The sequence below is a fragment of the Plecotus auritus genome, assembly GCF_963455305.1.
Source record: "Plecotus auritus genome assembly, chromosome: 2".
Lineage (NCBI taxonomy): Eukaryota > Metazoa > Chordata > Mammalia > Chiroptera > Vespertilionidae > Plecotus > Plecotus auritus.
The window spans coordinates 151901996-151929509 of record NC_137771.1 but is presented as its reverse complement, the minus strand read 5'-3'; positions in this window follow the sequence as shown (position 1 = coordinate 151929509).

Sequence of the window (27514 nt, the reverse complement as noted above, 5' to 3'; positions counted from 1 at the left end):
AGGCAGTTGGGCAATCAGACTTATGTGATTTTCTGAGCTAAGGAGAAAGGGGTAAGAGATTAAACTTCAAAAATAAGGGAAACAATTTATAGAAAGATGAAAAATAAATATATGGTAAACAAATGTTTGTTGTGCCATGCAGACAATGAGACATGGAGAGGACCTTGCCAAGTTTATGAACAAACAGGCTATGTTTACCCCAGTTTACCACATCTAGCCCATATTCTATCTGATGAAAATTCTTTTCCTGGATCAAGAACTCTATCTAAATTATTTTAAGTAGTTGGGGTGGGCATGAAAAAACTTCCTGTCTTCTGTTTTAAAAAAAGTCAATTTAAAATAATCCTCATACCAAAAAGAACATTTAGAAGTGGCAAATTTTGCTTTCTATAAGACTTTTTCCTACAATGGATCTCAAACTATTATTATAGGACTCTGTTCCAGCATCTTTGTCCCAACTGAAATATTCATCATTTTCCAAAGTTTACTTCCAAATATTTTACCCTGAATTCATGATCTATTTGGAGCAAGTTTGTCCTGTATTTCTGTAAAAAAATCTCACCTTTTCATTATTACTTCAACAATGAAGGGTTTCCTGATCCTGCAAAGTGTGGAGGAAAAAGGTAGAAAAGTGGAAGGGAGAAGAACATAAAAATAAATAAAGAGTAAAAATGTTTCATCATCTTCCATAATTTCAGTGGCTAACCTCTTGTATTAGTCAGAGTTCTTCAGAGAAACACAACCAACAGGATTGATTGATGGATATTTTAAAAATTGGCTCACGTAATTATGGAGGCTGATAAGTCCCAAGATCTGTAGTTGGTAACCTGGAGACCTAGAAGAACAGATTTGTGTTATATGCTGAGTCTGAAGGCCTACGCTCCAGAAGAGTTGATGATCTATCTTAGTTTCGGTTTGAAAGTTGTCAGGCTTACGCTAGCAGTCAGCCGCTGTGCGTCGCAGCAGGTTGCCTAGGACCAAACCAGAGAGGGTCCGACCTGCATTGCCACCACGTGCACACCATCCAGATATCATTGCTGACATGTACACATAAAGAACTGTTTGACATTGAAATGGGGACTCAGAACTGTTGGACATTGAAATTGGGACTCAAAACATTTTTTATTATACGTTTATTTCTAGTCTGCAGAGGCAAGATTTTTTAAAGGAAATAAATGGGGAAAAAGTAGATACAGAGGCAAAGAAGCATTGAACAGACTGTCAAACTACAGCGGGAAGGCAGGGGAGGTTGGGGGGAGGGGCTGTAAGAGATCAACCGAAGGACTTGTACGCATGCATATAAGCATAACCAATGGATACAAGACACTGGGGGGGGGGGAGGCGGGGCAGGGGGGAGGTCAATGGGGAAAAAAAAAAGGAGACATATGTACTACTATTTGTAATACTTCAAACAATAAAAAATAATAACAATAAAATAAAATAAAATTTAAAAAAACAAATTTACTTGGGATGTTGAACACACAATATAATATACACCTGGAACCTATATAAGTTTATTAACCAATGTGGCCCCATAAATTCAATTTTTTTTAAATCCTAGGGAAAAAAAAAACTTCCAAGAGTAGAGATGATTTAATTGAGGCATAATAATACTTAACTAAAGCTTCAAACCAGGGCAAATGTACCAAACGTATAACCATCTCAGGAATGTAAATTAATCAAATGAAAAGCATGTGTTTATTTATTTATTTATAAAGGTTTTGTTTTGTTTTGTTTTCTAAAAAAAAAGAAAGTTGTCAGGCTTAATTTCAAAAGAGCTGATGGTTTAGTGTGAGTATGAAGGCCAGAAAAGACCAATGTCCCACCTCAGAGCAGTCAGGCAGATAGTTCCTCTTGCTCAGCCTTTTTGTTTTATTCAGGTCTTTCTTCTATTGCTTGAATGAGGCCTACTCACTTTAGGGAGAGCAATCTGCTCTACTGGTTCTACTGATTCAAAAGTTAATCTCATTCAGAAAAGCCCACATGGACATACCCAGAATAATTTTTCACCAATAATCTGGGCATCCATGGCCCAGTCAAATTGACACATAAAATTAACCACCATACGTATCTCTCACTTACTATTACTTTTTAAGTTTTTTGAGTAATAAAATATATTTGTATTTATTAATGATGACTATTTTATCTTCTTATCTGCAAATTCTTTAGGGAAAAGACTATATTTTATCTTTAATATTCTTTCCTTCAGAAATTTGTACAATTTTGTGTAGCCTACAGTTTCTCAATATATACCTGGCTAATATGCATTGGACTTCATCATCTAACTCAGAGTAGATAAATCCAATTATTGATTGAAAAAAATTCCTAATTTTTTAAATCTGTGTAAATAGCTAAATCAAATAGTCAATGAGACACCCTGTGTGTGTGCCAAATTCTGTTGTGGCACACAAACCAGGATTTCATACAGTCAATCAAGTTTAAGGTCAGAAAATAAATGGATAACCTAGCATTTACAGATATACCTGTATTTTCAATAAATTTTAGGAATAGTGCAAAACCTCATCTGTAGATCATCCTATTCTAAAAGAGGAATATTTTACTCCTCGTTACATGGGATATTTTGAAAGTAGAATTTTGTATATATATCCTATATAATAAAAGGCTAATAAGCAAATCGACCGAACAGTGGAAAGACCAGTCGCTATGACGTTCACTGACCACCAGGGGGCAGATGCTAAATGCAGGAGCTGCCCCCTGGTGGTCAGTGTGCTCCCACAGGGGGAACACTGCTCAGCCAGAAACCGGGCTCATGGTTGGCAAGCGCTAAGCCATGAGTCGGACATCCCTCGAGGGCTCCCAGACTGCGAGAGGGCACAGGCTGGGCTGAGGGGTCCCCGCCCCCAGCACCCAAGTGCATGAATTTCATGCACCGAGCCTCTAGTATATATATATTTTATGTCAAAAAATAAATTGACATAAATTTGTTAAGACTACAAATCTCTTATGACGTCTTACAAATTAAAATCAGTGGAAATATTTAAGTGATATTCTTTTATACCTAATAACTATGTATTATATACTTATTTTAAAAAGTCTATAGATATGAATTTATGTTTATTTTCATTACTGATTAAGTACTTTTATTTATATTTATTGAAATTGCTGCAGTTTTCCTAGCTATGATACTTCCTCCAATATATATATCTTTAGATCTTCAATTATTTTTAGTAATATTTGGTGAGGAATATTTATGGTTAATGCATTAGTAATTATTAATAATAAATTAACAGAAATAAATTTCCTTAGAAATTATGTTACCATCTATAACAAATTATGTGTCATTATGTAAATAATATTATATAGTACATATATCTACTTTAGAGGCATTGCTAAAACAAATGTTAAAAATAATTAGAGCTCACTTTATATAAGTAGAGTAGGGATTAGAGCAGCCGTGGGCAAACTACGGCCCGTGGGCCGGATCCGGCCCGTTCAGCTGTTCTATCCGGCCCGCGGAGCCAAAAGAGCGGAGGGTTCTCTTGCTCTCCCCTCCGCTCCTTTACTTTGAATTTATATTAGTTCACACAAACACTCCATCCATGCTTTTGTTCCGGCCCTCCGGTCCAGTTTAAGAACCCATTGTGGCCCTCGAGTCAAAAAGTTTGCCCACCCCTGGATTAGAGTCTACTACCTGAAACTATAGGTGGCAATAAATGAGTAAAAGGCATTTACTTGGGATCAAAGAATTGTTATTCGGGGAGTATAGATTCAGGCAGAAGCTCAGATAGTGTCCTTGCAAGAGAGAGGCTTAAGGTTTGTATGTGGAAAAGGGAGGCAAATGAAGTAAGTTGTATTAAAGAGGAGTTTATTGGTGCTAGATGATATAAGGTTCTATTTGTACTACATAGATTGACTGGAGATTCAGTCATCAGGCAAAAGACAAGGTTTATATTTAATTGATTGGTTAGCAATTCAGTCATCAGTAAATTCTAATTTCATCAGTCTTGACATACAGGATATTCTTGATCTTACTGATTTTTTGGAATGTTGCCAGTTGTTTGGTCAATTTTGGAAAGTAAAGAAAAGAAGACCTGCAGGGCAGTTTCTCTGAAATGGCTACTCTGATTCTATTTTAATATGGATTCACCCATGTCATCTTCCATAGAACAAAATGGCATATACTCTGAAGTTAGTGTGAATTTTTTTTTAATAGGAGATGAGTTAAATACATAATTAACCTTAGCCAGCCTTAAATTTAAAATTATGGCCCATGATAATTAAAATAACAAAACAATTAAAATATATATGAAACATGTAATGTAAGTTCTGGTCAGCCAATTTTTCTTCAGGATAGTCAAATTGATTTAATGATTAATCTGTTTAGATTGTATAAAATAAACATAGGTAAGTGTTTAAATTGTCTAGATGAGCTAACTTCTTTTTCCACTTAAGAAGTTATGATTAGTACATTGATTAATATGATATGAAAATGAAAAACAAAAACAAAATATGGCATGCATTTTTGTTTCCCATTATACATTTATTTCCGCTCAGGATACTGCACTTTCTTCCTTAATAGGTTACTATCCAAATCACCTTTGCCATATAAATGCCATTGTTGAATTGCAAAATATATATTTACATATTCATATATTTTAATCATTTAGTCATAGGCTGACAATATAACCCAAAGAATTCCTTATATTTAGTTCCAATGCTTTAATATGACTTTGATCTTACAATTTCATGCTCTAATCTAGACTCTGATCTAAAATATATTTATTTGCATCTCAGTTTTATCCCTACTGAAGTATTTTTTTTTATAATTCCAGCAGAACTCTACACTAAAACTGCTGTCAATAAATATGCAGAGGGTGTGAATTATTTATTTATACAGATTACTTTTAAGTTGAGGCCAACATTAATTTGACTAGGTCACTGGCTTGGGAGAGCTGAAAGCCGTGTAAATAGCTGAGGAGCAGTGTTTTTCAATTAGCATACTAAAGCATACAATTTCTGAATAATATGTATTCACTTCAAAAAATGGTTATTCTAAGCCAAATAAGCCAGTCAGAGAAAGATAAATACCATAGGATTTCAGTAATAAGTATAATCTAATGAACAAAGTAATAAGTATAATCTAATGAACAAAGTAAACGGATGAACAAAATGGAAGTGGAGCATGGATACATGGGACAGACTGGTCGGTGATCCAGGGGAATGGGCTGGAGGGGGGGAACTGGATAAAAGGTGAAAGGATTAAAGAATGTATATGCATACTCCATGGACACAGACAATAGTTTGGTGGAGGCCAAGGAAGGGGGAGGCTAGGATGGGTGGAGGTGGGCAAAGGAGTGGGGGGAGAAGGACACCTGCAATAATGTCAATATTAAACATTTTCAATAAAAAATAATTTTTAAAAAAGATGCTGAGAATGAAGCATGTAAATAAGGAGACAGTCTGAAATATTTTATGGTTAGATAATTACAGAGAGATTCACTCAATAACTAAGTAGGGTTGTAGAAAATAACACAGATTTATATACATACTAGAGGCCCGATGCACGAAATTCATGCAAGTGTAGGCCTTTGCAGCCGCAGCAGCTACCTGGATCCCGCCCCTGCAGCCGCAGCAGCGACTCAATCCCCTGGAAGGTCGTCTGGAAGGACATCCAGTCTAATTAGCATATTATGCTTTTATTATTATAGATGCAATTGGTGAATATCAGAATTATCTGAATGCTTACACACTCTGGACAAATATGAATTAGAAATATGAACATGAAATTAATAAGCTCACAATGTCTCATCTTGAAGTATTTTAGAAAACTATTTTGGTAAAACATAATATATCAAGTAAGGAACTACTGACATTTAATCATTGCATGCAATAATTTTTTCTTACAATTAGTTAAGAGTACCTGTTCCCATATTATAAAGTGTGTATGTGTGTTTGGGAGTGTAGGTTTTGTGCATTTCTTTATCTGCCCATTCTTTTTTTTTTTTGCAAGGCCAATATCTTTACTCCTGTAGGAGGGTCCACATGCACATGGTCTGGAAGTACACACTGAGCAGAGGTCCACTTGAATTTTTATTCCTGACACACATGGCCTGACCCTCACTCTTGATTGGAAGACCTTAGACTCTCAGTCTTTTGTGATTGGCTAATTTAAATTAAAAAGGGAGGGGTTGACCTTTGCCATTTCAAAACGGCTGCCCCCAGGGGAGCTGCAAGTCATTGGGTCCAAAATGGCAGCTGCCTAAACTCCATTCTTTGACAGAAAAGATTATTTGTTTATTCTCCTAATTTCCCCATTTTCTTTATTTACAACTAGATGCCCTGTTCAGGAAATTCATACATGGGTACAGTCCCTAGGCCTGGTCTGCAATCAGTGCCATCTTCCCCAGCTGCTTGCAGCTGGCCCTAACCTCCACCACCACCTACCCCCTATTCCCCATTTGCCATCAGGTGATTAGTGCCTGATGGCCGAGGGAAGGAACCAAGAGGTTGGCTGTTCCCATCCACTCACTGGCCCCACCCTGCTGCGGGTGGCCATCAGGCGATTGGAGCCTGTCAGCCAGGGAAAGGGACCAAAAGGTGGTCAATGCACCTCGTAGTGACTGGTCCAGCAGTCGTCCTGGTCATTCTGCCATTAGGGTCAATTTGCATATTACCCTTTTATTATATAAGATAGAGGCTTGGTGCATGGATGGGGCCTGGCTGGCCTGCCCTGAAGGGAGCCCCGATGGGGGTGGTGGTCCCTGCTGGTGGGTGGGGCTAGCATGGGCTTGGGGCTACCAAGGGTTTGTAGGCCTGCCATGCCCACGATGGGGGTGGGGGTCCCTGCTGGGGGGCAGGGCCAGCATGGGCGAGGGGCCACTGGGAGTTTGCAGGCTGGCCATGCCACTGATCGGGGTTGGGTCCCTGCTGGGGGTTGGGGCCAGCCTGGACAAGGGGCCGTGGACAGTTTGCAGGCTTGCCACAAAGCCCCCAGCTTTGTCAAGAAGAACATCCGGAATGACATCTGGAAGAAGTGTGGTCTGTCTGGTCTAATTAGCATATTACCCTTTTATGAGTATAGACCTTTTCTTCAAACTCGGCTAATATTCATTAACTTCCATGCTCTGCAGTGTCTAGGAGAAGACTATTTTGCTGTTTGGTCAATTCGGTTTCAATTAACCTTTGGATAAGACCCCCAATACATGGGATTATACAACATCCCATCACTGTAATCCCTAGTCAGAGAGGTGCATATATATATACCACCATCCCCTTCCACTTTCTGAACCATTGCTCCAGTAAATGGGAGAAAGGACCATCAGTTTCGGGGTTCTCACTCACTCATCAGCTAGAGTTGTTAGTCCCTGTGGGGGCTCAGTGATGGTGTATCTGCTGTGTTGTCAGGGATGAACATACAGCACTGATCCCAACAGTACACAAACTCCTTTTTCTGCCAGAATCATATTAAGGCCAACCTGTTCTCCCAGGTCATCCTGCTGGTGGCATCTAGCTGTTTGCCTATAACTTTAACTGCGTCTCGGGTATAGTTAACAAGCCTTTGCTAGTTACAGTAAATATAATTAATCCAACCACATTCTTGTTTATAGTGGACCCCAAAACAGGACAGACTCAAAGCCTGTGGCAATCTGATCTCTAGTCTTACAGTCATTTGGCACCCTTCCTGGAGCCCCAATGGGATCTGTGTAAATATGGGGATCAAAGGAGCCCCCTGGATTCTCTCCTCTTCCTAGTTTGTCCATTGAAAAAGTTTTATCATATGCCAACGTGAAAGGGATAGCCAATTGTATCAGAGCACAAGTTCTGCTCCATTTGCTGGGCAAGGCCACAAGCAATGGTCCCCATAACACCACCAGACATCAGCATGGGGTAGCGACAGTGTAGCATGATTGGCTTCTAAGGATACTTGGCCATTTATGCATCCGGATAAATTTCCCATCAACTCCAAGTACTGTTTTCCCCTTTGAGAGGCAGGAGGTATAGTTTGCATCAGAGGATGGGGGCCAGATCATTTTGGGAGGCTCTTGCTCTTTACCTCTGTTGGGTGGGAACAACAGGGCAAGAGTCTTACAGGAAGTGTTTTCCTGTGGTGCGGTGTTTCTTCCTTTTCCGCGTCCCGCACGGAAAGGGAGAAAGACAGGTTCCTGAGGGGAGGAGCTGGGGATTAAGAAATTAGAGAAAGAAAGAGACAAGAGACAGAAATAGATTCAAGCTAGGTGCCAGGTGGCTTCCTGTCCTCTGATGGAGAGACAGTCACACTCACCTCAGATAACACAGCATATTTATTGGTTTCCAAAAGGGATTTTATGATCAAAAGGAGTTTCGGGTGTGCCCAAATCCTATTCATCAGGATCTGAGTAAGCTCCTTATTTTGGGTGGGTCAAGGTCCTTTTTGTTCCTCATTCCAAGTACATGGGTACTGATAATAGGATTCTGCCAGGGCCCTTGGGCTCAGCTGATAAGAATTAAAAAAGTATCCATGTGCCTTCCCAGATGGCTCTCTACATTTTCCCATAATGAAAAATTTGAGGATAAGCTTAATAAATAGAAAATAAGAGAGGCAGAGATAGAAATATAATTTTGGCATTTATTTATTTATTATTGAATTTACTGGGATGACATTGGTTAATAAAAATGTATAGGCTTCAGTTTGTATTGGATGTTCAGCACCTCAAATCAAGTCTCCTCCAGTGACCATTATCCCCCCCCTTTACCCTCTTCTACCATACCCCCTCTCCTTTTATTTTAGTAATCACATTAATTTTGTCTGTTTTTGATTATTTTTTGAGGTTTAATACATTCATCATTTTCAAAGAATGATACATCTTGATTAGGAGTTCATATCCATTTATGAAGAACTTGTACAACTAAACACCAAAAATCAAACCACCCAATTAAAAATTAGTCAAAGACCTGAATAGAATAGAACTTCTCCTAAGAGGACATATGAATATTCAATAGATATGTGAAAAGATGCTCAGCGTCATTAATCATAAAAACAACTAAACACATAAAGTATTTTTTATTGTATATATTTATTAGTAAGATTCTCTCATGTTTAATAACATGAGTTCATATGATTTTTATCAGTTATTGCTAAGTGCTAAAACTATTTATATGCTAAACTAGAGGCCTAGGGAATGAAATTCGTGCACAGTGGGGTCCCTACCCTCTCCAATCTGGGACCCCTTGGGGGATGTCCGACTGCCGGTTTAGGACATCCCTCTCACAATTGGGGACTGCTGGCTCCTAACTGCTTACCTGCCTGCCTGTCTGATCACCCCTAACTACCCCCGCTGCAACCTGGTCACCCCCAACTGCCCCCCCACAGGCCTAGTTGCCCCTAACTGCACCCCTGCTGGCCTGGTCAACCCCAACTGCCCCCAATGCTGGCCTGGTTGCCCCCAACTGCCCCCCTGCCGACCTGGTCATCCATCACTGACCCCCTGCCGGCCTGGTAGCTCCCAACTGCCCCCCTGACATGACAGCCTGGTCACCCCAACTGGCCCCCTGTTGTCCTGGTCTCCCCTCCCTTCCCCCCCCCCCGCCCACCAGACTGATTGCCCCACACAGCCTGCTATTCAGTCATTTGATCATCCCTCACTAAGTCCCCTGCTGGCCTGGTTGCCCACATACCCTGCTGTTCAATCATTTGGTCATCCCTCACTAATCCCCCTGCCGGCATGGTTGCCCCATGCAGCCTGCTGTTCAGTCTTCCATCTGGTTGTTTTGGTCATGACAGCCTCTGGCTTTTCATATATTAGGATTATTTCAAATACATAAGGACTGCTGTTTTATTTTCTGCTCATTTATAGATGAAGGTGAGACTTTGAAAGAAATGTAAATTAACTCAAACTTCTTCCTCTCTCATCTCTGTGTGCAGTTAGCAAATCTGAGATAATTTCATGAACTCTGGATGGATTTTTCAAGATCCATATAATCAAAAATAAGACTTTTTTGTGTGTTTAAGTTATGGATTTAAATTTTAGACCATCTGAGGTCTTTACAAAGGAGTTATGTCTATTACAGATAATTTCAGGTTGCTGCTTTGGTTTTACTTCACCTTGCAAAATAGATTCAACTAAGTCAATTTAGACATAATGTGTTTTTTAAATAACACAGAGATAGATCCCTGTTAAAACAGCTCACCTGCTTTGGTTATTTAAATTCTCTTCTTTTCCTGCATGTAAATGTACACATTTGTAAGTCTCTTTTTACTTTTTCTTTTTTGTTGTTATTCATGGTGGCATTTTTTATGCTATGAATGCCCTGTTTTCTCTAAACTATGCTTGCTTGCTTATCTATCTATCTATCTATCTATCTATCTATCTATCTATCTATCTATCTATCATCTATCTATCTATCTATCATCTATCTATCATCTATCTATCTATCTATCATCTATCTATCTATCTATCATCTATCTATCATCTATCTATCTATCATCTATCTATCTATCTATCTATCTATCTATCTATCTATCTATCTATTTATTTTTCTGCAATAAATGTAGGAATCAGTTTCATTTGGCCTAGGAAACATTTTAGGAAGCGAATTGATTTGTTTCAACTTTAAATTTATTAAGTGAACAAAATGCAACACATTCCCCACCAACTCACAGACTTCCTCTGCATTTTATGCAATGTTTATTTTAAGTAAACAGAACTAACAGAACTTTGAAAATACTTTATAAACATCAAATCTTGCTGGTGCAATTAGGAGTCACGATGCAGGACTTTATTAAACTCTCAGGGAAGCTGCTCATTTTTAGCATTTTCCTCAGAAAAAGCCAACTTTTCTGAGGAAAATAATAAGGAGTCAATTAATCATATTTATTTATTTGTTTGTTTGTTTGTTTGTTTATTTATTTATGTTTGCTTCACCACACTAACACATAAATCTAAATGTGATCCTACTGCCATAATCTGTACAAAAAATACTGAATTCATTTATTTGTTCACACATCTATTTTGTAGGCAAATGGAGAGGCTGAGGTTTTGTTCAAAGAATTGATGCCGATTGATAAAACTCCCCTGTCATTTGGGGGAGCAAGGTTCTTGAGGCGCTGCTGAAGGAAGCATTTTCAGAAGCCCCATGGGTTAATGGAATGTGAAAAAATGCTTTATTTGCATAGTTACATTTCTTGGGTTCCAAAGCCCCCTGTCCTTTAAGCCATTTCTGGAAAGGGGTCCGCTGGGAGTTCAGGGTCAGTGTCCAGACTTTCCTTTCCACGTTGTAGCTGGTGTGGTTCAGCATCCAGGCCAGATTAAAGTCCATTAGTCCTGTGTGGAGCCCAATGTGGCTGTGCTTGCATCACGTGTGCACAGGGGAGCACACCCTCTGCAGCAGGAGTCCCGAGAGGGCCAGTGTCTGGGAGCCAAGAGAGAGAGGAAGGGCCAAACTTTCTTTGTTTGAAAGTTTATGTATTTAGGTTGCCTGTGCTTGGTGTAGCCATGCCCATTGTGGACAATTACCTATGTCCAGGTGTGATTGATGGGAAAGCATTTTCCCACATCACTTATTGGGCCTGTATCTAAACTGCCTAGTCCTTTTCCCCATCAATCAGTGGGGAATAGACTTGGAGAATGTTAAAAGCAGCTTTTTTTCAAAGCTGTGTAAATGGCATGCCTATAGCTTTTGGACTTCCCTTTCACTCCATTCCTGTGAAATAATAACCAGGTTATTATAAAATTATCAGAATGATTAAAGAAGATGATTTATATGATACAGACAAACTTTATTTAACACTTCATGAAACAGAGCAGCAAAGTGGGGCAGAAGGCTAGAAGCTATCTATATATATAAAAAGCCAGGGGTTGTCACAACCAAAACACCCGGATGGACAACCGAACAGCAGGCTCCGTGGGGTGACCAGGCTAGTAGGGGGGGGGGGGGCAGTTGGAGATGACCAGGCTGGCAGTTAGGGGCAACCAGGCTGGTAGGGGGTTAGTTAGGGACAACCAGGCTGGTAGGGGGGAAGTTAGGGGTGACCAGGCCAGCATGGGGGGCAGTTATGTGCAGCCAGGCTGGCAGAGATGGCAGTGAGGGGTGATCAGCCTGGCAGGCAGAGGCAGTTAGGGGTGATCAGGCTGGCAGGAGGGGCAGTTAGGGGTGATCAGCAGGCAGGCAGGTGAATGGTTAGGAGCCAGTGGTCCAGGATTGTGAGAGGGATGTCCAACTGCCGGTCGGACATCCCCCAAAGGATCCCGGATTGGAAAAGGTGCAGGCTGGGTGGAGGGGACACACCCCCGTGCACGAATTTTGTGCAGCTGGCCTCTAGTTATAGACTAAAGACTAAAGGACAGCCCTGGCTAGGGCTCAGTTGGTTGAAGAGACTTCCTGTGCACCAAAAGATTGTGGGTTCAATTCCCAGTCAGGGTACATGCCTAAGTTGCAGGTTCAATCCCCAGTCAGGGTGTGTATGGGAGGCAATTGATCAATGCTTCTCTCACATGGATGTTTGTCTCCCTCTAATCCCAGCTCTCTTAAAAAAAAATATCCTGTATAATAAAAGGCTAATATGCAAATAGACTGAACAGTAGAACCAAACAACCAAACAACCAGTCGCTATGAAGTGCGCTGACTACAGGGGACACATGCAGAATATGGTGGGCATCAGCCACGGTGGGATGGTGGAGCATGTGAGTGGGGGTGCCAAACCAAGGTGGGGCGCTGGTCACTGTCATCAAGTCGAGCCTCTGGTGGTTACTGAAAATTCTTTGCTCCTATGTGCTGTGGTCCTGCCTGGTGCTCACACCCGCTGCTGGTGCCTGGCACCAGCCCTGATCACTCAGCACTGTCAGTGGGTGGGAGAAGCGACTGGAGGGACCAGGCGGGGGCATGGAGTATGTGCCAAGACCCGCCCCTGTGCACTCCACAGCCTCGTGGCCCACAGTCCCTTTCAAGGTGTATGAACTCATGCACTGTGCCCATAGTATATGTGGGAACCCCTTTCACGTCCCGCGTGGTTCAGGGTTCCGGTTCAGGGTTTGGGTTCTGGAGAAGGCCACACACAAATGAAAGAAGACTAGAAAAATATTAATTTGGGAAATGGGGGCCAGGCGGAAGCCCACCTCTAGTGGGAGGACTACCCTTTGCTTTGGCCTTGCCATCCCTTTTATTCAGGTTTGGGATACACTCATTGCTCTTAGGCAGGCAATTCCAGTAACAGGCAGATTATCTTATCAGTAAGGATTTACATGATTATTTGGTGGGGAAGTTGCTTCAGCTACCATTGTCTCAATTAGATAGGGAGTGGAGCTTCAAGGTTGACCAGCCTTCCAAGGTTCCTTGTCCACACCTTTCTAATTAGTGAGACAATGATCGGTTTCCGGCAGTATATATACTGTATATTGAAAACATATTCTTGTGGAAGGATTAAAAAAAGAAGAAGAAAAGGAGGGAGGCAAATAGAAAATATCTGATTGGCTAGGGCACTATATTCAACCTTGTTTGGGGTGAGAAGGCCTAGAGTTGATTTGGTGTTTGGGGACTGGCTAACCCAGGGGTGGGCAAACTTTTTGACTCGAGGGCCACAATGGGTTCTTAAACTGGACCAGAGGGCCGGAACAAAAGCATGGATGGAGTGTTTGTGTGAACTAATATAAATTCAAAGTAAAGGAGCGGAGGGGAGAGCAAGAGAACCCTCCGCTCTTTTGGCTCCGCGGGCCGGATAGAACAGCCGAACGGGCCGCATCCGGCCCTCGGGCCGTAGTTTGCCCACAGCTGGGCTAACCCAATAGACTGTGTTTCTGGTTAGGTGGAACTTTTACAGGGAACTAAAGTTATCTAAGTTTCTTTTTGCTAACAAGACTTCCCAGCCAGGAGCAGCTCTATCTTTATTAGGGTCACCAAAAGAGGAATACACGAGACTGAAAGTGGTAAAGAATTATGAATTTATTAGGTCAGAGATTTTAAAGAACTTTAGGCAGACTTTTTCTGGCCAGAGAATTCTCTGGACAGGTCTGAAGGGAAAGATACTGCTCCTAGCAAGTGGAATGTGGTCTAAGCGAAAGGGAATGTTGGTTGTGAAAAGGTCTCAAGGTCATTTGTCAGGGGATGGGGTTGTTGATTCAATTATTTGATCAGACCTAACAATCTTGGACCTAGATATTTATTTTAAAAGTTTGAAAAAATTTTGAAATTCCTAACAAACTTAGAGAACCTGATAAACCTGTAGCTGATGAACTGTTTCAGCTGTATCATCTGTAAAGATCTGTACCCATCTGAGAGATCAAAATAACCTTCAGTAAACATTCAATGCTTGTGACAATAAATAATGTAGCTCTCCAGGTGAGGGGAAGCCAAGTGTTTTACAAATTTAAGACATTCTTCTCACTGCATGCTGTTCTGGCATAGGAATTACTAAAGTTTTTTATAGATAAAGTTGCCAATCTTTTTTTCTTCTTATTCCTAGAACTATAAATAGATACAGCCAGATTCAGGTCTATCTCATGGTGTGGTCTGATTTTGGGTAAACACAGTTATAATGAGACTAGAGGCCCGGTGCATGAATTTGTGCACAGGTGGGATCACTATGGATGGCCTGCAGGGATCGGGCCAAAACCTGCAGTCCAATATCGCCTGGAACTCCTACTTGCCACTCCCACTCATCCCGGCCCCACTGTGCCTGCCACGGGCTCGAGCCCAATCAGTCACGATCAGGAGAGGCTTGTGCTGCTGCAGCAGCACTCACCAGCCATGAGCCCTGCATCTGGTTCCCTCCCAAGGGGAGTGGCCTGTGGGATTGGGCTGAAACTGGCTCTCCAACATTCCCTGAAGGGTCTTGATTGTGAGAGGGTACAGGCCAGGTTGAGGGACCCCATGGATGCACGATCCAGCTAGGGAGGGACTGTAGGAGGGCTTCAGGGCATGTCCAGCCCATCTCGCTCAGTCCCAATCAGCCGGACCCCAGCAGCATGCTAACCTACCGGTTGGAGCATCTGCCCCCTGATGGTCAGTGCACATCATAGCGAGAGGTTGAGCAGCCTTAGCATATCATTAGCATATTACACTTTGATTGTTTGTTCGGTTGTTCTGCTGTTCGGTCTATTTGAATATTACCCTTTTATTATATAGGATTGCACTGGATTGTTATGCAGATGCATGCATATATTATTGTGTTTTGCCTTTCATTTTTTAGAATGAAATCAATTCTACTTTAGTGTTAGTATGTTCTGGGTGGGAGGGATATCCTACTGTGATTTGAGCATAATAAAGATTGATGGAAGTGTCAATGATTCAGCTGTGTTTTGCATTACAAAGTTAAACATGGTCTTTTCATTTCAACAAAATGGTTCAGAATAGATGGGGGTGTCAGGACAGTATGGCACTGTGGAACAGTTTAAGTACAGGGCTCAATCCATTGGAAAACAAAAAATAATTTATTAACTTGACCCTCACCAAGACTGGAGCTGTACCTCAAGCTCTCCAGCATTTCAAAAACATCTTCACAAGCAGTGGAACTTTCTGAGCACACATTACTTTTTATTTTCTTCGATGTTATTGTAGATGAAGTGATGCCATATGAATGAATTGTTTAAAACTTTGAGAAAAGGAGATTCTAAATTTATAAAAAGCCCAGAGATTTTATTATTCCATTATTTTGAATAATTTTCTTTTGGGGAAGATGGTGGCAGATGTGAGAGAATATACCATGACAGCACTCTTGAAAATGAACTGGGATATCTTTGTAAAATGTCGATATCTATATTTAGATTATTATTATGATGAGTGATTTAAAAGTTACAATAATAGAATAATCTTGAGACTGTATTAAGAATTTAAACCACCCCCTTGTTTTAAAAACATTATATATAATCATCATCATCTTCCTATCTGAATGTTATGGGTCATTGTTATTTTTTTCAGAATTTTATATACTTTTTCTTAATATTATAATGTTATATGTTTATTATTTATTTTTTTAAAAAACAAGTTCTAAGCTTATGAAAGATATTTGATTTTCATCATCTGATTTTAACCATAAAGTTGGCAGAATTCACTAGAATAGACCAGATTATACTCTCCTCATTTCCTTTAAAAATGTTACTTATAAGACTCTGCTCTAAGTAGATATAGATTGTAATTAAAATTCAATGATAACAATTTGTCTTAATTGTGGAATATATGCACCAGTAAAGGGATAAAAAAATATGACACATTTTGACCTTTTCTCGGTTAAAGTTTGATGAAATCTGGCACCTTTTCAAATGGTCATCTCTGCCTATGTCAAAAAACACTGTCAGGAAAAAAAAGTGTTTCTTCTAAGCATCTAGGTTCAATTTTTGAGGGCATGCAAATTAAACTGACAAAAGATAGATTAACAAAAGAAAAGACTAATTTTATTTTATTTTTTAAAATATATTTTATTTATTTTTTACAGAGAGGAAGGGAGAGGAATAGACAGTTAGAAACATTGATGAGAGAGAAACATTGACCAGTTGCCTCCTGCACACCCCCTCTGAGGATGTGCCCGCAACCAAGGTACATGTCCTTGATAGGAATATAACCTGGGACCCTTCAGTCTGCAGTCCGACGCTCTATCCACTGAGCCAAACTGGTTAGGGTGAAAAGCCTAATTTTTGTCTTATATTTTTATGTATGTATACATGTAAGTTCACAGAAAAATATTAATCTTTCCTTGTCTTAAAACTTCTAAGAAGGAAATGTATGACAATTGAGTTCTTTTGAGAGGCTTTGCTTTTAGGTATATAAGAAAAGAAGAATCTATTCTCAAATGCCTTCAGCTCAAAATAATTTTTATGTCACAGGGCTGTATCCTGGACCCCTTCAGCATTGTACATTGTACATTGTACATTGTACATCGGAGACAATGTACTTGTCTGGGAAAACCCCTCTGAATAAACAGCTTACGGGGATCAATATTTGTCCTCCTTACTAGGTAGCATTCCTTTTAAAATATGCTCAGCTTATCAATGGGGATCATAGCTGTGCAAAGTCTGGAAAGTTACCTTTGGCTGATGAAGTGTTGACATGGAAAACCTGCTTGTTACTGGGTCCTCACTCCTCATCCTTTCTGGTAACTCCTTATTAACGTGATTCACAGCATTGCCTCACAGACAGCATCTGTGTGACCCAGGCATTGACAGATGAAAACAGGGGTTATTTTATGTATTGCACGACTGCTCTTTTGATTTTTCCTGTTCAGATCAACTTTACTTAGTGCAGTACTAATAGATATATATTCAGTTAGTGCATTAACATTTTTATATCTATAACTCAATTTAAATCTTAAATAATGTGGTGCTGGCATTTTCTTTCCAGCAGCTAGAACAAATTTGCTTTTAAGTAGTTAACCAATGTTCACTGTAAAAAATAAAATAGAAAATTCACATCAGCAAAAAGAAAAAATAAATATTACATATATAATTGTATGAACACAAGCTAACATTGTAACAATTCTTATTTGCTCTTCTAGACATATACTATGCATTGCAAATGTATATGAATTATATTTAAGAAACAGGGGACCTACCATCTACATTGTTTTTTAATATGTTTTTCTCCCTGAGAAACATGTCACAAATATTCTTCCATTTTAATAAGATGTTTCTTTTTCTTGCCTTTGTCCTTTTATATGATTGAAATATATTTTTTAAATACCCTATAATTAGATATTCAGATTGTGTCAATATTTAAGTACTAAAATACTTGACTTTGACTATCCTTTTCATATATATTTACACATTTATCTCACTATACCTTCAGAATATATTCTTAGAAATATATAATTCAACATTTATATATATTTTAATTAACTATAATTTGTCAAATTATAATCTTCATTTTTATAATTGCTTTCCTATTTGATTGTTGATAAATACTCCCACCTGTCTTCCCTTGGTCCTCATGTCATGCCCATGTTTTTGTTTCTCTTACTTGAATTTCTTAATGTGTTGTCCTTTTTAATCTATGTAGTACTTTTATTTCATATTTCTTACTGTCTGTTGAATTGGCAAACAACAGATCAAAGATAAAGTGACAGTCTAATATTATTTAAATGCCCATAGATAATGTTGCATTTAAACTTAAAACTATAAAACCTGCAACAATAATGTTTGGAGGGCCAGCTGGAAGATGGCTGCCAACGGGAAGGCAGACTGCAAGACACTGTGTGAGTGAGAGAACAAAGGGAGAGTGTGTGGTTGCAGGGGGAGTGTTTGTTAGTGAGTTGAGGGACAGCTATACTCTAGGAGACTGTGGGGGACGGCTGGATGGGGTTCCCCTGACCAGGCAGCCCCCACTGGAGCTGGGTTCCCTCCCGAAGCGACCAGCTCTGACATGGAGACGGTGTCATCTTGACGGGGAAAGTGGATGTTATTGGAAGCCTGAAAATCTACAACTACAGCAACCAGCAAACAGCTGCGAACCCGAGAACACCGGTTCCCAAGTGGCATGAGCATGCGGATTCAGAAGAGTTCTGCACCCCCTCACAAAAGGTCAGATTTTGCCTGGGATAAGGAGAGAGAGAACTACATAACCAGACACCCAGAGAAGAGAGATCATGGGGAGACAAAAAAACAACTCGCATATGAAAGAAAAGCAGGCATCACCAGAAAAGGACGTAAACAAAATGGAGGCAAGCAACCTGTCAGAGAAAGAATTCAGAGAAATGGTCATAAGGTGGATGAAAAGAATGGAAGACAAATTCGACAATATGAATAAGAACCAAGAGGAAATGAAGAAGAACTAAGAAGAAATGAAAAATGACATCACTGCTATAAAGAACTCAATAAAAAGCATCAACAGTAGACTAGAAGAAGCAGAGGACGGCATCAGTGAGCTAGAAGACAAGGTAGAAAAAAATACCCAAGTAGAGCAGCTTCTAGAAAAAAAAAATTAAAAAGCAGAAAGAGACCCTAAGGGAACTTTGGGACAATGTAAGTTGAGCATTATGCTAATACTTCCAGTACTATGTTGAACAGGAGTGGTGAGAGTGGGCATCCCTGTATTGTTCCTGTTCTTACGGAAATGGTTTTAGTTTTTGCCCATTTAGTATGATGTTGGATGTGGGTTTATCATATATGGCTTTTATTATGTTGATGTATGATCCCTCTATTCCCACCTTGCTGAGAGTTTTTATCAAGAATCCTATTCTATGTTATGTGGTATTTTTTTTTTCAGGCAATGAAAGAAAAATACCACATGATCTCACTCATTTATGGAAAATAAAGAACATTATAACCTGATGAACGAAAAGATAGATACAGAGGCAGTAAAGCATCAAACAGACTGTCAAATTACAGCGGGAAGGCTGGGGAGTGTTGGGGAGGGAGGGAAAGAGATCAACCAAAGGACTTGTATGCATGCATATAAGCACAACCAATGGACACAAGACACTGGGGGGGTGGGATGAGGACATGCAACAGGAGGTAGGGGAGGCTGAGGGAAGGTCAATGGGGAAAAAAAGGAGATATATGTACTACTATATGTAATACTTTAAACAATAAAAAAATAATGTTTGGAAAGTAACTTGTGAATTAAAAGTAAGTCTAATGGAACCATAGAAAAAGCCAAATATTTAATATTATAAAGTATTTCTCTATTTTAGTCCTCCACTCTCTTAATCTTACATTAAATTATGAGTATTACTCAGCCTCAATCCTCCATTTGACTGCCTGAAAAGAATACCATGCTAACATCCAATGTTGTGAAGAGATTAATTTATAAGAGACTTAAAACTTTATGAACAGTTAATGCCGGGAATATTAATCCAGCATCTGGAAGGGTTCAGGAATTTAGAGAAGGTGCTGTGTGTAAATTAATCAAGAGTCCAGAGACGAAAGATAATTTGGAAGGCATTTGGGGTGGCAGAGAAGACTTAGCTAAAGGAACTAAGTTCTCCTTGTCTCAGGACCCCTTACTTTTTATTAACACAAATTGTCTTAAGGCAAGGTAGATAAACACATCAAAGGCCAGGGTTTAGTACACAGAATCCATTGTCAGATTGGAGGAATTGCCTTGGGCTGTTCAGGTGTTTGGTCAGTAGGAGGCAATAACATGTAGATTAAGATGCCCTTAGCTGTCTGGCAGCAAGCAATCATCTATGCAAATAGTGTTTTTTTTCAAAATATATTTTATTTATTTTTTACAGAGAGGAAGGGAGAGGGATAGAGAGTTAGAAATATCAATCAGCTGCCTCCTGCACACTCCCTACTGGGTATGTGCCCGCAATCAAGGTACATGCCCTTGACTGGAATCAAACCTGGGACCCTTCAATCCACAGGCCGATGCTCTATCCACTGATCCAAACTGGTCAGGGCTATGCAAATCTTTTAGGTGTGGGAAAATGCCCTCAGCCATCTCCAGATGATTCAGCCCTGCTGACATGCTGGAATTGGCTTCCAGCAAACAGTGAATAGAATAAAATTGTTTTTCCCCATTTAGAAAAGTAAACATACAAAACTAATTTTTCAATCTGTTTAAAATTAGTTCATTTTATGCTGATACTTTATACTATGAAAGTTATTAGAAAATATGCAAAAAAAGTAGAGGTATGGGATTGTGTAATTTTATATAGATTAAGTAAAAGGTTCATGTTTCAGAATTCAGGTAGGTGGTTGTAACAAAATGATCTGACATATGTCACTCTTTAGAAGAGCTTTTGGAAGATTGCAGAGGGATTATGTAGCTAAAACCATGGTTCTCTGAAAATGAATAACATTGTTTAATATAGAGAGTTTATTAAACTTTTTACTTCTTATGTTTGGAAAATCCTTATTTTGTATTCCCTTGGTCCACACATATATTAATGAAATAGAAATGTACCTGAAGTTCCCCTGATATCACCAGGATTCTTTGTTTTAATTATTCTTAGTATATTCCTCTATTAAAGCCCTATGCCATATAGGAATGTTATTATTCTAAATACATCTTGTTTCTTCTATCTTTTGAAAAGAATATCCTGTATTCATTTTTGTGCCCCTAAAACCTAGCCAAGTAATGTGTACATTGAAAAATATCCATATTGGGTCCTTAATTGTTACCCTAAAAGCTTACCTAGGTAGTGAAAGGGTTCAGAACACTCCACAAGATGTGACACTTTAGTCTTAGCACTGTTTTGAGCCAAAGGTGATCAAGACCCTGCAGGCTCAAGAGAAACTTTTAACTCTTCCTTAAAGAACTTAATTGAGGGCCTTGCTCATAGTAACAGTTATTACTATACATATATATATATATATATATATATATATATATATACATATATATATATATATATATATATATATATATATATATATATATATATATACTGAGTGGCCAGATTATTATGACCACCTGACATTTGTAGACAAATTAGCCGTACACTGCATCATATGAAATATGGAAGCTGAAGTCCTGTTCGAACACCTTTGCTATCTGCAGTTACCAAGATAAAACGTCTTCAATTCGCACAGGAACACAAGGATTGGACAGTCGAGCATTGGAAAAAAATCATGTGGTCTGATGAATCACGTTTCCAGTTGCATCATGCAGATGGCAGAGTGAGAATTTCATGGAAACAGCATGAAAGTATGCACCCCACGTGCATGAGTACAACCCTTCAAGCTGGTGGGGCAGTGTTATGGTTTCAGGCAAATTTTCCTGGCATGATTTGGGCCCTTTAATTCTTGTGGAACAACGTCTGAATAGCACAACATACCTAAGTATCGTTGCTGATCAAGTTCATCCTATCATGTTGATGACCTATCCCAATGGAGATGGCTTCTTCCAACAAGATAATGCGCCATGCCATGGTGCTCATATTGTGCAGGAGTGGTTTCAAGAACATGAGGGAGACTTTACCTTGCTTAGGTGGCCCCCAAAATCACCAGATCTCAATCCAATTGAGCATTTGTGGGACGAAGTTAAAAGAGCCATCAGGCAGCTGGTTCCACAACCATCAAATCTCACAGAACTGGACAATGCTATTCATCAGGCATGGTGTCAGATTTCTTGCATCACCTTTCAACATCTGGTGGAGTCAATGCCAAGAAGAATCGCCGCAGTATTGAAGGCAAAAGGTGGCCCAAAGAAGTACTGATGGCATGGTCATAATAATCTGGCCACTCAGTATATATATACCTATCTGTATGGCAGGGTAAACATCTAATTATTGAACACTTCTTACTTCTCCTCAGGCCCTTATCCCATTCCTTGGCTCAAGATTGCATATATACCTCATTTTACCTATTTAGAACCTCTCGTATTTGTGGGGGTCATGTACATATGAAATAAAATTTGCTTTTATCCAGCTTATCTGTTGCATGTTGATTTGATTATTAGAACAACTAAAAGAAATTTTGTAGGGTGGATGAAAAATTTCCCTCTCTGACAATAGCTTTTATTGGCTTCATCTGGGTGATGTCAAAAGAGAAACTGTATAGGAAAGCTTTTAGGCACAGTGGGAAATATATTTTTTTCTTTGTATGTCAATTAATGGAATATAAGAGTAATCCTGGCAATTTAAAAATTATAGTGTTTCCTTACAATGAAAACGTTCTTATAAAAACAAAGGTCTTATAAAAAACAAAATTTGCTTATAAAGCTAGAAGCCTTTTAAAAATTAGATTTGCATTGCTCAATGTCATCTTTGCATTTTGCATTTTACACATTGCATCTGTTTTTGCTGATGTAATGGTGGGGCCAATCTTGATGGGTCTTGGTGGGTTCATTTTTTCAAGCCTCTATATAATAATGATCTAATTATTTGTTAATAATAATTATTAAGAAATAATGGTAAGCTCCTAGCTTGTACAGATTTGTTTTTCTGGTCTCTGTTACATTACCTACCATGTTTCCTTGAATAGAGTTAGTGGCTGATAAGATTAGCTTTTCTATTGTAGATATTTGGGCCTAGATAGAGGCAATTGCTGACCATCACCTATTCATGGCATTTCTTATTTCCACTGGTCACTGTTGTTAGAAGGAATGTAGATGAAATAAATTATAATAAAGATCAAATAACTTTAATTTTTATATTTCTTAAGATTCAAAACTTTTATTTTTACTTGGGGATTTTATCTTTTATATCAATAAAGATTAGATATGTCATTTTCTTTTAGTTTTAAATGTGTTTTTCTTACAGGAATCATTATTACTATACCTGTAACTCTTGATTTGGGGTCAAACCAACTGCTGAAATCACATTTTAATAGTACATTTTTGATATTTTAAATTATCATTGCTGAGGATAATTTAGGTTGAAAAAGATAAATCTGGTGACAAAGTAATATACTCATAGCTTTTGACCTTCTGTCATTCTCTCAGCATGTTACTCACTCTTGATTATAATTTAGAGGTAAGTTTGCTGCTGTCACATAGGCTGTTAGAATGACAATTCATTTTCTTAAGATATGCATACCCTAGAGATGGTTGGTTAATTATAATGTGAAAGTCGAAGCAAAAGGTGAAATCATGTGACATATGAAAATCAAACACAATTATGTGCCCATGATTTCAAAAGACTCCTTTGTCTTTCTAGAAAGCCACGGAGAAGTTTAGAAGGCATAAGAATATAGAAGTCCTGCTTAGAGAGATGATCAATGGCCCAGAGAAACTGCATATTGTTAACTCCCCAAGACTATCTTTCTGTACTTGATGGAAAACAATGATAACAAAGTTGTTATTTCTGGGAAACAGATAAGGAAAATATGTATTGTGAGGCATACAAAGAGATGTAAATTAAATCCATACTGTTTTACTTCTTTTAAAAAATTAAGATAATATGATAAAATTTTAAGATTTAAAAAATCTTAATGATAGATAAATATGAACATTGATCTTGGTGCTTTTGTATATACTTGAAATTACAAAATATAAATTGAAATACTTGTTAAATGAAGCAGAGCAAAGGTAATTCCTCAATTATATCATCCTGCAATTTCAATAAAGTGAAATTTTTTCAGATAACTGAAATTTCAGGAAATATGACCTGCAAATGAGGGTAAATGCATTAATTTATCATAGTAGACTAAATAATAGTCTTCACAAAGTGTTGAGTGCATATACATTTGGCAGAGGACATTTCATATGGAGAAGTAGTGAGCATGAGAAAATACTCTGTATTATAAGTATCAATTCCATGCTATCACTTAAGACCTCATCTCAGTCTTAACAATACAAGCTTAAAATTTGACTTGATCAACAATACAACTAAAATGTCAAGCATTAGCATATGTCATATTAAAAAGAACATGTAAGATATTATCTCAAACTTTGAAACTGTTTTGATGCTTTGCCACCTGGAAAAATGTGTATAGCTTTAATTGTCACAGTGTGAGATAGTTAAAGTAAAATAGGAAAATTCTTTTAAAAGGACTCAAAATAATGCAGAAAAAAACAATAGGAAGTATGCTCTGTGAGGATTCTTCAGTGATGATAGGCAAATTCTGGGAGAAGGGATGTAGTTAACATCAAGAAAAGTATGAACACTCCGCATAGGGTACCTATCCAAGCCCACCTAGTATAATACAAACTAGGCATCCCTTGCTATTATGAGAGGCTGTTTTTCATGAAACATATTATACATCTTGAGAGAAGTATGAGATAAAGCTACAAATGGATTGCAAGAATTCAGTAAAAATCATTACTCATTAATCCCTAATGAGAAACTCAGGGAAATGTGGCTGGAAACTTAGGGGAGGAAATTATTATTTCTCCCCTATCCTACCTACCATGTACCTAAGCCTCTCTCTTTGACCAAACTTTAGACAAACCCCTCTGAACCCCCTTTTTGACTAGGCTTCATCCTTCAGCCCTGTCTTTGGCCTGCCTAGTCTAGTGGTGCTAAGTCAGTTTAATGAGAGTCACCCACTCTTGATATGGATATCTAATAACCCTGGCCTGCCTTCAGCAAGAGTCCCATTAGGTCAGTTTAGCAAGCAAGAATCTCCCTACCTTTGATGTCTCTTCTTAGTAATTTTTCAGCCACTGACTCCCTCATTCTTCTGGTTGACTATAAATCTGCAGCTATCTTTGCTGTGTTCAAAATTGACCCTGACTTCTCTTCTTCATTTTGACATCTATTGCAAAAGTCCTGATAAAGTTTTCCTGTTGTTTTCACAATTGTCAGAATACTTTTTTCTTTAGTACATGTTCACTTTGTCTTCTGCTAAAGACCGATAATGCTGAGGTCAAACTCAGTGCAGGAATTCTCACGCTCTTTTAAACATGGCATGAATAGGAATAAAAAATGTTAAATTAACATATGTATCCTGAGTGCCTCACATTTGAAAGTTCCTGTCTGTACTAATCACTTACAGAACCCATATAATTTCAAAAGCTTATGGGCAAAATAAGAAAATCACACACTTACACACACAAACACACACACACATACACACACACACACACACACACACACACACACCACAACAAGAGTATAAGCACAAAGGAAATATCACATTAAATCAATATCAAGAGGTTTCACAAATTGGAGGAATGTATAGGATAACAAAAAAGAGAGATGGAATAGATTTCACAAATAAGTAACATTATGATGATTCAAAATTGAGAGGCTTAAGTAGTAGAATTTGATTAGGGAGTGGTGGTGATGACATATAAGATCAGAGAGGTACAATAGTCTCTCAGTAGAAGATATTGAACAGCTAAAGAAAAAAAGTTTCTGAGTTATAAAGAAAAGTATATTTGAGTACAATTGATATACTTTTAAACCTCTGTCACTTACCAAATAAGCCTATCTCTGTGTATATCAGTTGCCTCATACTATATAACAAAAGCTTAATATGCAAATTGTCCCCTCCACCGAATGTTCCATTGGGAGTCTGACCACTTGCTATGATGTGCGCTGACCACCACGGAGTGGCGTGGAACATGGCAGGCATCAGCAATGTGCTGTGACCTCTCGCCGGCTACCTGGAAGTAGGGGTGACAGGGACAGAGGTGAAGTGAGAATGCGGGGTGTCTGCAGGAGCTCGCATGCCAGGAAGCCCCCGCACTCAGGTGCTGGGCGCCCACAAGGAGCCCACCCCGCACCCATGTGGCATCTTCTGGGTGAGCCAGGCTGCAGCCACTGGGACCACAGGGTCTGGTCGGGCTCCCCGTGGGTTCATGCAGGAGCTGGTCTGCGAGGCCGGCTGGGAGAGAGCATGCTACCTGCTTGGCTTCTGTGTGGCACCTCTGGGGGGCCCAGAGGCCCACGCTGCACCCCAGCTCATAGCATCCGGCTGTGCTCATGGCATCTTTGTGTGGGAACTCAGGTGCCATGATTCAAGTGGAGGGGGGCGTGTGGGTCCAGGGGCCCAGGTGCTGCCCAGGGCTCAGAGGTCAGGTGGGAGCTGCCCTTCCACTCAAGAAGCTCACTCTTCGATCACTGGACAGGCCTAGGGACTGCACCTGTGCACGAATTTCATGCACCATGCCTCTAGTTCATAATAAAAATTAAAATATTTTACATGCCTATTTCTGTAACAAAAAAAAATGATAATAGATGTGAATTGCTTTGTTAATTATAAAACATTATTATACAACTGTAAAGGATCATTATTTAATTCTCAAAGCATTGAGGAGCACTTGAAGAATTTTGAGATACTTAAAAGTATAACATAACCTCAGTTTAAAAATACTTATTGGTCAAAGTTAGAGGGAGAAACTTGGGAAGCAAGTCTATTGCAGTGGTTCAGAAGAGAACTAAAGAAAATTAAAATACAGCTGTATGCAGTTCGGAAACAGACAGATCGTATTGAATTTTAGAAACTGAATAAAAATGAAACAAAAAAGGGAGAAGACAAAGATGACTCCAGGGTTTCAACTTTGATGAGGATTTTGTCATTAATAGAGAAATCCATGAGAGAAAGTGTTTAGAAGACAGATAATGAATTTGATTTTGAAAATACAGATTTAAGGATGCCAGTGAGACATTCAGGCAAAAATGCCCAGCAGAGATTGAATATAAAGCATGGTAGAGGAATCTTGGATAGATATAAAGATTTGGGAATCACTTATTAATGTCAGTTGATACAATCAAAATGAATATAGTGATAAAAATTGAGGGTGAACAAAGAGAACAATGGTAATGTTTTAAAGCTGTACTTGGCATCATCTACGTTTCAGGTTAGAAAGGAAAGACTTGAGAGAGTCTTTTTGTAGTGGGGCAAAAGTAGTTAACAGATGTGAGTATGTGAAACAGAGTTTATTCTTTTTAAAAAATATAAGTTTTTATCAATTTTAGAGAGAAAGGAAGGGAGAGAAAGAAACACAGATGAGAAAAAAAGACGCATGAATGGTCTGCCTCCTTCAGGCCTCTTACTGGGGACCAAGCTCAAAACCTAGGCATGTGCCAACCAGGAATTGAACCAGCAACCTTTTGGCGCATGGATGATGCCCAACCAACTGAGCCACACTGGCCAAGGCCAGACTTTATTCTTGTATTATTATTTATTAATTATCATACTATTTTCCATAGGAACAACTGTAAACCTACTTTTGCCTGACTCTGTGTAATTGTGAGACTTGCAGATTAGCTCCTGAAAAATGATGTCTGTCAACTAATATATTAAAAATATATATTAAA